Source organism: Acomys minous, assembly GCF_964271855.1.
Source record: "Acomys minous genome assembly, chromosome: 16".
NCBI lineage: Eukaryota > Metazoa > Chordata > Mammalia > Rodentia > Muridae > Acomys > Acomys minous.
Window position 1 is genome coordinate 51,671,835 of NC_140498.1, and position 12,399 is coordinate 51,684,233.

General features: G+C 43.5%; 1 pseudogene across 1 annotated transcript; it reads right to left on the minus strand.

The window, feature by feature from the left end:
* Positions 1-8,208: 8,208 nt before the first annotated feature.
* Positions 8,209-8,662, minus strand: LOC311586696 (HIG1 domain family member 1A, mitochondrial-like; annotated as a pseudogene). Its single transcript has one exon. The product of its transcript is annotated as an HIG1 domain family member 1A, mitochondrial-like (transcript).
* Positions 8,663-12,399: the final 3,737 nt, after the last annotated feature.

A 12,399-nucleotide genomic window follows, 5' to 3' on the forward strand; every position in this document is an offset into this window, starting at 1 on the left:
AGGCAAAGCACTGTATACATAACAAATAAGTCTTTAAATCATCTCCTAAGCCTAGTTCATTTCTCCTGATGTTTCCTGGTCTCTCCTTATGGCTCCACCCTCTTCTTCCTTCTCTTTCTCCTCCCCTCACTGGATCAGGATGTCCCACCCTATTCTCTGTTATTGCTCAGCATTGGCTAGTTTGTTTTTATTGACAACACAGAGAACAAATGGTGACATGTTTACACAAACTTGAAACTGATACTTAGAATGAACGTCACAACACAATGCCCTGACTGATCCAGAGAGTGGAGTGTGGAGTGTAGAAATCAACATTTAAATGAACAAGAGTAAACTGTACATAATCCACAAGAGCATTATGCCAAAGCTCTCAACCCAGCGACATACTTCTAGCAAGGCTGAACCTCCCATATCTTCCTCCAATGAGAGCCATTGATGGAAAGGAGTCGCAGTGTTCAAATACTTGAGCCTATTGGGAACATTTCTCATTTAAACCATCACAGACCCTGCCTTGGGAGTTGTGGGAGATAGCTTTTGGGTAGAGGGCCTTTGGGTAGAGTCTGATCACCTGAATTACAGTCATGCATCACCACGCCCAGCTGATCACCTGAATTTTATCCCTGAACTTGCATAAACTGTCTATTTACACACACACAATAAATAAAATTAATACTTTAAAAATTTTCAAATTTGTGAAATGATGGATTCCAGGCATAATGAGTGGCTGGACTACATCGACCTACAGGAAACACACCGAGTTCTCTAGCCAATTTTGGTTTGTTTTGGTTTGGTTTTCTGAGTCAGAGTTTCTCTGTGTAGCCTTGGCTGCCCTGGAACTTGCTCTGTAGACCAGGCTAACCTCGAACTCACAGAGATCTGCCTGCCTCTGCCTCCCAAGTGCTGGGATTAAAGGCATGCGCCATCACTCCCTGGCCTCTAGCCAGTATTAATTGGTTTAAATGAGGTTACTGGACTAATGTTTAATGAGGTGGTTTTTGTTTGTTTTTTGTCTTTTTCTTTTCTTTCTTTCTTTGGTTTTTCTTTTTCTTTCTTTTTTTTTAAGATTTATTTATTTATTATTATGTATACAGTGCTCTGCTTGCATGTACTCCTGCAGGCCAGGAGAGGGCGCCGTATTACATTACAGATGGTTGTGAGCCACCATGTGGTTGCTGGGAATTGAACTCAGGACCTTTAGAAGAGCAGGCGGCGCTCTTAACCACTGAGCCATCTCTCCAGCCCCTCTTTTTGGTTTTTCAAGACAGGGTTTCTCTGTGTAGTCTTGACTGTCTCAGACTCACTTTGTAGACCAGGCTGGTCTCAAACTAACAAAGATGCACCTGCCTGTGCCTCCCAAGTGCTGGGAATACAGGAAGAATGTTTTTTGGTTTTGTTTTTAGAGACAGGGTTTCTCTATGTAGCCTTGGCTATATGGGCTTACTTTGTAGACCAGGCTGGCCTCAAACTCACAGAGATCTGCCTGCCTCTGTCTCCCAAGTGGTGGGAGTACAGGAAGAATGCTTTTGTTTTTGTTTTAAGACTTTATTATGTGTGTGTCTGTGGGTGAGTATGTGCATGTGAGTGCTGTGCCTGTGGAGGCCTGAGGCATCGGATGTCCTAAGCTTTGAGTTACAGATGATTGTGAGCCACCTGATGTGAGTGATGGGAACTGAACTCTGATCTTATTTCTGCAAGAGCTGTATGTGCTCTTACTGCTCAGCCATCTCTCCAGCCAGTAGGTGTGTGTGTGTGTGTGTGTGTGTGTGTGTGTGTGTGTGTGTTGTAATACCCAGATCGCCCAGATCGTGAGCCCTCCAAGAAGACCACCAGGACTCCATACCGATGCAATATACACAGGGTCCTGTTTTATGGGCTCGAGCTCAGGTCACAATCCTTCCTGAGGCATCAGGATAGGAGAGTGGCACCAGGCTTCAAGGGCAATGGGTTTATAAAGGGGGAAAGCCATGAGCCAGGGTTGTGGGTCACAGGAATGTCGACCTTTAGGCGGCTTGGGTCCAGGCTAGATCACAAGTGGAAGTTGTGGGTCACAGGAATGTTGACTTTCAGGCGGATTGAGTGGAGGTTGAGTCTTGAGGGGAAGTTTTTTTTTTTCTTTTTTTAATATCAGAGGAACATTGGATGCTGATTATATCTAATCTCTCCATTGGAGTCTCTGGAGACTGCTGGCAGGTGCAATTTACAGCAATACATGGTCATTCCCAGAATGTAGGGAAAAGTAAGGGTCACCTAGAAGACAACTTCTCACAGAACATACAGACTATGGCATTTAGTTACAGAACACACAGAACATGGCATTAGTTTGGTCCTTACATTTCCCCCACCTCTGACAAGTTCAGTGAAGACCCAATTATGGGTCTTCCTGAAACTTATTTCTCTGAGTCGTCCTTTTGTAAGGGCAGGTACTGCACCCTCAATACTAGCTGGATGGCACCCAATATTTGCTTGATATAAAGGGGGCACAAAGCATGACTGGTTTAAACAGAACTAAGAGTCTATTTTCTTGTAGCCATTTGTCCCTTGTGCCAGAGAGTTGTCCTTTTAGCCTATGAAGTGGGAAAGTAGGCAAGGTCATTCTCTTCTGTAACTTCTTCCTGCTGACAGTAGGGGCACTGTTATCAGGGCCTAGAAAGTCTGAAAAGCTAGTCAAAGGGCACTTATCAAAAGCATCTGTATAGCTGATCCAGTTGAAGAGACAGAGAGTAGTCATATCTGCGGGACTGGTATACATTGGCTTCCAGCAGGTACAGATCTCAGCAGCTCTGGATGGAGTCTGTTAGCCAGGTTAAAATCTGCTGAGACAAATATAGACTAGGGACAGAAGTTAAAATTGTGACTCAAAGACAGCTGGAGCAGGCTTATACCTTTGAAATTCAGTAAAAGCATGAACATTCTTTCTCATCCCAGAAGACTTGATCTACAAATTGGACAGACTCATTTTTAGCATGATGAGAAGCACCCTTAAGTCTATATTCAGAATACAACCAAAGGGCAGTTAAACATCTTGAGCTTTGGGGATGGGGCTGGAGAGATGGTTCAGCAGTTAAGAGCACTGATTGTTCTTCCAGAGGTCATGAGTTCAATTCCCAGCAACCACATGGTGGCTCACAACCATCTATAATGTGATCTGATGCCCTTTTCAGCACTGTATGTATAATAATTTTTTATTTTTAAATCTTGAGCTTGGGCTGGAGAGATGGCTCAGTGGTTAAGAGCGCCGCCTGCTCTTCCAGAGGTCCTGAGTTCAATTCCCAGCAACCACATGGTGGCTCACAAACATCTACAATGAGATCTGGTGCCCTCTTCTGCAGATAAAGCACTCATATGTAATACATTTTTTTAAATCTTGAGCTTGGGACTGATTAATAAGCAGCCAGTAACTCTACCAGCTTATTGTAACTCTACTGATCTCATTTTAAATCTGCAACTTGCATTTATGTACCATAAAATTTCTCTTAAGATCCTTGAACTTTTATAACTTGCACTCACCAATATTTAAGCACTTTCTTAGACCCTCACATATTTCATTTATAATTTGCATTTATCAACCCTTAAACACTTTCTCAGACTCTCAAATACTTGTATTTATCAACTTGAAACACTTTCTTAGGACCTCTAACATTTATAAAACACCCTCTTGGAACACTTTGTTAGACCTTCTAACATTCTTATCTTGCATGTGTCAACCTTTAAACACTTAAACTTTAATATCCTCAGACCTTATAAAAATCACACCTGCCGGGCGTGGTGGTGCACGCCTTTAATCCCAGCACTTGGGAGGCAGAGGCAGGTGGATCGCTGTGAGTTCGAGGCCAGCCTGGACTACAAAGTGAGTCCAGGACAGTCAAGGCTACACAGAGAAACCCTGTCTCGAAAAACCAAAAACCAAAACAAAACAAAACAAAAAAACCCACACCTTTTTTCTATCCAATTATTCACCAAGAGACAAAGGCAGTTGAGTTATACTAAAAACTGTTTACTATTTAACATGAAGTCTGTGACCAAGGCAAGCCTGTTTGCCTTTTTAAATAAGAGAAGAGACCAAGTATCTAGTAGTTTTAACTAGCTAATGAACTGACTAATCTAATAATAGTGCATCTAATTGTCCTCTACCTGTTAAGCTACCATTAGCTTAGCTATCAATGTAATCAGAGACCTGAGAAAGATCGATTTTATGTACCAATCAAAATGACAGAGATGACCAGCCATATCCTGTACCTAGACAGTTGTCTCAGTTGTCTCTTGTGTTAACATGGCACCATGGGCAGAGACAGTGTGGCCACCAGGCACAGAGGCACAGAAGACAAGAGGCTGTTTCTGTGGAAGGTGAACATAGAAGAGACTGACCTCACCTCGTATTCAGCAATGTAAGATAATGACTCTTGGGATGTCTAGTTTGTCCACAGGTGTATCCATAGTAGATGTTGGGAGCAATTTTGCTCTGTGGCTAGAAACCACAATCCAGGGTTGAGTCATCTGCCATGCAGAATCTTCTCAGAGACCTTGGTGGTTACTGCTAAGATGCAGGATTCTCTGTCATAATTAGTTTAAATATATTTAGTGCCATATTCAGCAGACCTCTGACAAGCTTGAGGGCCAGCATATCTGTGCTCAATCCTTGTCTGTCTTTAGCTATCTGCTCTAAACTACGTCTTACAAACATAAAACAGAATGTTATAATCTATAATCTGAACATAAGCACTAGAGAACCACATCTATTTAATTTTAGTATATCTGAATTGCTTGTTTTTAGCTATATATTGGCTGATTATTTTGGAAAACACCTGTGATTAACTGAACTAATACCTAATGAAACCATAAGCTTTAATTACCCTAAACAGTTTGTGATAGTAGCTCTTTACAAGGAATAGAACTGCACATTGCATTCTTAAGAATTACATAGGCACCAGGCAGTGGTGGTGCACGCCTTTAATCCCAGCACTCAGGAGGCAGAAGCAGGTGGATTGCTGTGAGTTTGAGGCCAGCATGGTCTACAAAGTAAGTCCAGGACAGCCAAGGCATACAGAGAAACTGTCTTGAAAAAACAAAACAAAACAACAACAACAACAAATTACATAGGCACAATACCTTAAAAGAGTTGATACACAGAATACTGTAATCAAAATATAACCTTAATTTTGTATCAATATACAAAGATTTGAACAACCAAAAACCATCTACTTCACCTAGGGAATGAGGCATCATTCTCTTGAGTTTTTTTATTAACTATCGGGGAACTGATTCACTGATATAGCTGATTATAAACTGTATCAGTTACTAGTACAACTTTAAATATATTCCTGAACCAATATCAAAGCAAAACTTTCAATCAATCATAGATACAGTTCATTGATGGTCTGGCAATCTTGCTGATTCTTTCACATTTCATCATTAAGACTGAACAGCAGGGGGCTGAAGAGATGGCTCAGCTGTTAAGAGCACTGCCTGCTCTTCTAGAAGTCTGGAGGTCAATTTTCAGCTACCACATGGTGGATCACAACCATCGGTAATGTGGTCTGATACCTAATAATAAATAAATAAATCTTTAAAAAAGAAAAAAGGCTGAACAGCAAAAGCTAGCTTAAAGGACAGAGGTTGCCCTTGGTGCTAAGCAAAACAACTGAATGTGGTTGGCAGCCTTCCACAGAGACGCTTGAGTCTTCTACAACCAAAACATATGCCATTCATGTGACTGCCCTTAGCCAATATGGAGGAGAGGATATGGCCCCACCCTTTTAATCACTAAACCAACATGGTGTCAAGCCAAGTGGTGTTATAGGCTATGGTGGGCAATTTAAAAACAGGCATATTCCAAAAATAAAGCCAAACATATTCCTAAGGCAGCAATTTCTACTTTTTTGAGAATGAAGGTAGAACATAATAACCATAAATTTAGAAGACAAAACCCAAATTTTAATAGTATAAACAATTGAATAGCTCTAAAATTAATATCTTTTTTAACTAAAAAGTATCTTTTGGAATTACCCATTTCCAAAGTCTGCAATATAGCAACCTTTTAATGTGAATCAACTTGTTCAGCACAAGTGGTGGGACATTTTAAAAGACAAGGAGGGAGTAGGCAGACCGTAGCAGTTTCCACCCCTCTCCTAACGCTGCTCAAGCCACAGAGAGTGCAAACAGGCGGGGAGCAGGGTGTGCGACTGCTGGCTGAGAGCTCAGGTGTTTTGAGCCAGCAAGAATCTGAGCCAGGCGGTGGTGGCTCACGCCTTTAATCCCAGCACTCCACTCGGGAGGCAGAGGCAGGCGGATCACTGTGAGTTCGAGGCCAGCCTGGTCTACAAAGTGAATCCTGGACAGTCAAGGCTACACAGAGAAACCCTGTCTCGAAAAACAAAACAAAAAAACAAAACAAAGAATCCGATAGGCCCCCATGTTTGTGGCAGGGGTCCCCAGAGGGCCGTCCTCACTTGGGACAGGCCTTTCTGCCAAGGACTCAGCAGCAACCGAGTATTCAAGCAGGAAGTGGGAGGCACTAGGCTTAAGCTGCCTTGCTTGAGACCTGGCCCATTTCTAGAACTGAGACGGTTACAAGCAAACAGAAACCCAAAAGGACTACACAAACAGAACTGTACCGGTACAGCTGGAGAAAAGAACCAAAATTCAGAACTGTGGCTGTCCTGAGAGCCAGCGGGTTCCATCACATTCTGCCCAGAAACCAAATTCAAAGCAGCCTACTCTGTAATCAGGCTCTGCCTAAATCCCAACTCCAGACCTGGTCTGGAAATCCTACAAAAGATTCCTAGTCACAAGAGTCACACAAAGACAAAAAAAGGAAACAAAGCGCAAACCAACAAAATCAGACTTCCTGGTGTGCACAGGTAATGAGACATTGGCATCTTGTCTCCCAAACTTGAAGTTGTCCGTCCCGTCCTAATGTCTGTCAAAGTCTCAGTCAACACTATATATACAAAATCTCAATCAACACTATACACATACACAAAACAGTCGGACACACAAACAAGGTCAACTCGCTGATTTCAGAGGAAACAAAAGTACCTGTTCAGCCATCCAAGAGAGCCGTCAGTAGCCAGATCCGGGAATAAACAGATGTGAGGCTCTAAAGCCTCCTGATGGGGGTAAGAGACCCCCCCTCCTGATGGGGACTGAAGGGACCCCCATGAAGCTCTAAGGCCTCCTGATGGGGGTAAGAGACCCCCCCTCCTGATGGGGACTGAAGGGACCCCCATGAGGCTCTAAGGCCTCCTGATGGGGGTAAGAGACCCCCCTCCTGATGGGGACTGAAGGGACCCCCATGAGGCTCTAAGGCCCCCTGATGGGGGTAAGAGACCCCCCTCCTGATGGGGACTGAAGGGACCCCCATGAGGCTCTAAGGCCCCCTGATGGGGGTAAGAGACCCCCCTCCTGATGGGGACTGAAGGGACCCCCATGAGGCTCTAAGGCCCCCTGATGGGGTCAGAGACCTGGCTCTCTTTTTTTCTTTTTCTTTTTTTGACTCTGTTTCATAACAATTAGACTTTATTATACAACCCAGCTATCCTACACAAGAGGGGAAAAAGGTTAAAGGGAAACAAGAGTAAACCCTCCAATATCCGTTCCACGGGATGGATCCCTAGCTATCGCTGGCCTGCGCACTGCTCCGGCCTGTACACTGGTCATCTCCCCATCCACGTGTGCTCCTGCTCCGAGCCTACAGCCTTCTCCCTCCCTCTTTGCCTGCACGTGCCTCTCTCACGCAAGGACTGGTCTCCTCCCAGGATCCCTCCTCTCAGCGATGTTTGATTAGAAACAGAATCACCTGGCTGGAGTCTCCGGGTCCTGAATTCCAGACCCAGGACGGCTCCTTCCAGTCTTCAACAATATCCATCTCAGTAGGGTATCGGTGGTGTTTCCAAGCAGCGGAGCCTGAGGCAAGACCCGCCTAGACTGCCTTCACCTGGGATAATGTTTACAATCCTTCCACACATCCCCCTTTTTCTTTTAAAAAAAATTCAAAACTAGATACACAAATATGCACATATACAGAAGCATGAGGTATCAAATACATCACCAGTCCTTTTGTATTTGATAACCTTGGAGAAAGTATTCCACTACCCATCAGAGAGAGTCCTTTCCTATTGTCTAAAGTTTTTAAAAGTCTCTTCATTAGAAGTTGCAGGTATCAATCTTATCAATCTACAAATGTGTTTTTAATTCTTTTTTTTTTCCGTGTTGTCGTCTAAACCCACGTTATTTATTACAGACACAAACATGGAGCCTCAGTGTGAGATGCCTAACTACAGCCAGCACTTCCCAGGCTCGTTCGGCAGCAGCGCTTCTTCTAAGGCTTAGGCTTGGCCCAGAACTCTTGATACATGGAATAGCCCATACCAAGAGTCATGGCTCCCACCACAAAGCCCTGGGCCGCCACACACGTGTGGATCAGGTGAATGGACATCGTCGTATTTCCCCTGCTCTTCAGTTTGTACAAGCCATATGCAGCGATCACTGAGAACCCTGCCATTCCAATGGGGGACAAATGGTGTCTCTTTAGCTTTCTGAACAAACTAAGACCCCTAAACCTTCATCATATGAAGAAAGAGAAAGGTCTGTATTGGTTGACATTGTGATTTCTTGAAGAGTCTTTGGAGACCCATCGCCCCTTCCCGTCCTGCTGGCTTCTGGCCATGGACGTGTTTTTAATTCTTTTTTTTTTTTTCCTCGAGACAAGGTTTCTCTGTGTAGCCTTGGCTGTCCTGGACTCACTTTGTAGACCAGGCTGGCCTCGAACTCACAGTGATCCGCCTGCCTCTGCCTCCCGAGTGGAGTGCTGGGATTAAAGGCGTGTGCCACCACGCCCAGCTCATGTTTTTAATTCTTAAACTAAAGCTTCTAGTAACACTGTGGCTATCCAGTCTTCAATCCCATCACATGCAGGTATACGCAGGTATCCTGGGCTTAAGGAGAGCATATTGCTCAGAGTGTAGATTTGCACAGCTATTTGGGAAGACTTTAAAAAAATATTTGTTTTGCCATGTGTGGTGGCCCACGCTTTTAATTCCAGCACTCAGGAGGCAGAGGCAGGCATATCTCTGTGATTTCGAGGCCAGCCTGGTCTGCAAAAGGGAGTCCAGGACAGTCAGGGCTGTACACAGAAACCCTGTCTAAGAAAACAAAAACAAAAACAAAATTTAGTTTTTATATGTATGCGTGTTTTGTCTGCATGTATGTCTTGTGTACCACATGAGTATTGGGAAGCAAACCTGGGTCCTCTGTCAGAGCAGCAAGTGCTCTTAACTGTTGGTCCATCTCTTCCTGAAAAAAATTTAATGTATTCAAATAATAGAATGCAATATGACAAAGAAACTACAACTTTAGATTATACAATGTGTATTATAGAAATATACTCTTTAGCCAGGAGTCGTGGTGCATACCTGTAATTCTATTGCTGGGGCACAAGGCCCTTGGCTCACACCTCTGGACCAAACCAAACAATCCCAACTATATCTCCAGTGGGGTGTGGTGGGGTGTACCTGAAATCCCACTATTAGGGAGGCAGAGGAGAGGGATCAAGAGTTCAGAGCCAGCCTTGACTACAGAAGTAGCTTGAAACCTGACTTGCCATTGACTCTAAAGACAAAAACAAAACGAAACAAAACAAAACAAAACAAAAAACCCCAAACCAAACCAAAACAACAAAACCATTAATAAACAGAGGAGCAAACTATATTTATATTCTGAACACTCAAGATTACTAAGGAGAATTCTGAATTTTAGGTAATATAGTGACACTGTCTCAAACCCTTTCCCCTAGAGCATACTTTTATTTATTTATTTATTTATTCATTTTATTTTTTTATTTTTTTTGGTTTTTCGAGACAGGGTCTCTCTGTGTTAGCCTTGGCTGTTCTGGAATCACTTTGTAGACCAGGCTGGCCTCGAACTCACAGCAATCTGCCCGCCTCTGCCTCCCGAGTGCTGGGATTAAAGGCGTGCGCCACCACGCCTGGCATAGAGCATACTTTTGGAACTGAATATGTCTATGCATGTGTGTGTGCGCGCGTGTGCGCATGTATAAAGAAAACAGAAGGACTGGAGAGATGGCTCAGAGGTTAAGAGCACTGACTGTTCTGCTGTTCTTCCAAAGGGCTTGAGTTCAATTCCCAGCAACCACATGGTGGCTCACAACCATCTGTAATGTGATCTAATGCCCTCTTCTGGCCAGCAGGCATGCATGCAGGCAGAGCACTGTATACATAATAAATAAATAAATAAACAAACAAACAAATAAATAAATAAGAAAACAAAAGAGCTAGGATGTATGTAGTTTAGTGTTAAAGAGCTTGCCTTGCATATGTGAGACCCTGAATTCAATTCCCAGTACTCAAAACAAAACAAACCATAAAACCTTAAGATGACTTTTATACACCCCTTCCCACCAAAAAGAAAAAAAAAAAAGAAAAAAAAAAGCGTGCCTTAGGAGGGAAGTAAGCATAAAGCGAACGTTGGAAGCCAGCAGTGAAGCTTAGGGTTCTGTTTCTTAAATTAGGTGGTACATCATAGATGTTTCCTTTTACTTTTTTAGAATATGTTCAACTTGAAATTAATGGAGTTATGGTTAAATTGGCAGTTGTAGTTTATTTGTATTCTCAGTGCATCGTAGCCGTGCACCGTGCTTCTCTCCATTTGCTTCTCTTTGGGATGGAGGGGAGTAGGTTTCCACGGAAACAGCTGTCCCGCAGCATCGGCTGAGCTGGCGTGCACATTTCACATGCTCGGGAGACATGAATGACTTCTGTCCAACATTCCCCAGAAGCTCTAAAACAGTATCAGAAAGGAAATCATCTCCAGACAGTGTTGCAAATCGAAGCTAGGCTTTTTAGTTAACAAGATGCTGAAGGTAGTTTCTTTCTTAATTTCTACACAGCTTCAAACATTTCATTTCTCTCTTTTTTGTTTTTGCTTTTTTTTTGTTTTTTTTCCGAGACAGGGTTTCTCTGTGTAGTCTTGGCCATCCTGGACTCACTTTGTAGACCAGACTGGCCTCGAACTCACAGCGATCTACCTGCCTCTGCCTCCCGAGTGCTGGGATTAAAGGCGTGCGCCACCACGCCCGGCTGACTCATTTCTCTTTCTTACTGACAGTGATGTGCAGTCCTTCCTCTCCCTCCATGTCAGAGCTTTAGTTGCCTTGGGGCTGGAGACAGCTGAGCAGCTAAGAGTACCTCTTGTAGAAGACCTAGGTTTGGTTCCCAGCATTCATATCAGGTGCCTCCACAGGCACCTACAGGAATAGGTTGCCTCCACCCAAACTAATAGGCACACACACAAATACCTAAGTCTTTCTAAAAAGAAAAAATGGGCAGAGTCCGTATGATGGTACGCACCTTCAATCCCAACATTTGGGAGCAGGATCTATCAGAGAGACCCTGTCTCAAAACAAAACAAAAATAATAATAAAAAAGGGGGGGAGGAATATGGCTGAAGACATGGCTCAGTGGTCAAGAGCTTCTACTGTATTTGGGTGCATTCTCAGCACTGTCACCAGGCACCTCACAACTGCTCGTAACTGTAGTAGTTCCAGATCTGATGAATCTGTGTGCATGTGGCACATACACACAGGCACGCACATACCCAGTAAATAAATATTAAAAACAGAAACCCAAAGTCCCTTTCCTTGCCTCCTTTTGGTCTGACTGACATTGCTTTTTCTTCTACAAATTTACATATGGAGCTCAATAGTAGAGCACTTACCTAACTTTAATAGTGTTCTGGATTCTACCCTCAACATCCTAAGAAAGAAGGAGAAAGTATGTTGAAGAGCAAACAACTCTCTAAAACTGTCTTAACATTTATGTTATGTGTTGGGTGTTTTGCACAATGTGTATGCACTATGCGCCTGTTGTGTATAAGAGCCCCTGGGACTGAGGACTGGAGTTACAGACACTTGTGAGCCATCTATCACATGGATGCTGGGAATCCAACCTGGATCCTCTTTTTTGTTGTTTTCGAGACAAGGTCTTTCTGTATAGCCCTGGCTGTCCTGGAACTTGGTTTGTAGTCAAAGCTACCCTCAAACTCAGAAACCTGCCTGCCCCTGCCTCTCGGGTTCTGGGATTAAAGGTGCAACCAACATGCCCAGATCTCTAGCCTGGGTTCTCCAGCCATGGAGACATCCCTCCAGCCCTCTCCTCCAGTTTTTCAGCACAGCTTCCAGGCTTCTGAGTAGGCTACTGATGACATGCCTTTCACACGAGTAAATGTGCAAATGATGCACACTTTGTCAGTTTTGTTCAGGAAATCTCTCCACCGTGAAGACTCTTAATTTCTTTTCTTTTTCTTTGGTTTTTGGAGACACGGTTTCTCTGTGTAGCCTTGGCTGTCCTGGACTCACTTTAAAGATTTTTTTATTTTATATAGATG